Source organism: Trypanosoma theileri (assembly GCF_002087225.1).
Source record: "Trypanosoma theileri isolate Edinburgh chromosome Unknown TM35_Tth_88_V1, whole genome shotgun sequence".
In the NCBI taxonomy this organism is placed as follows: Eukaryota; Euglenozoa; class Kinetoplastea; order Trypanosomatida; family Trypanosomatidae; genus Trypanosoma; species Trypanosoma theileri.
Genome location: NW_021639930.1, coordinates 18,956 through 19,389, shown reverse-complemented (window position 1 = coordinate 19,389; position 434 = coordinate 18,956).

Genomic DNA, 434 nt, shown 5'->3' with positions numbered 1-434 from the left:
AGATACTTGGCGCCTCAAGGGCGGGCAGAGCCCACCAGATGATTTGGATGGCGATTCGATAGAGTGTTTATTTTTTGAAAAACAGTAAGAAAACTCCCTCAAGCTCCCGGATAGGAGAGGACCGCGAAGGTTGCAACGAAAAATCGCAGAAGCCAAACACATCCTAGATTTGGTGTAACCCGCCTTGTCCTGAAAAGCCGCGACCACGGAGGTCTACTTTTCCCTAAGACAGTCACGCACGTGCATACCATACACGTTAGCTGATAACGTACACATAGTTTTGGTTATATATAGTGATATAAAATGGGCATCTGGTCTTGGGATTGGCTTCTGGCTTAGAGGCGTTCAGCCGAGAACCACCGTGCGATAGCGTCGGAGCACTTGCCGTTCGACAAACTCCAGAAACCAGAGGCACGGCATGGGAGTTCCTCTCG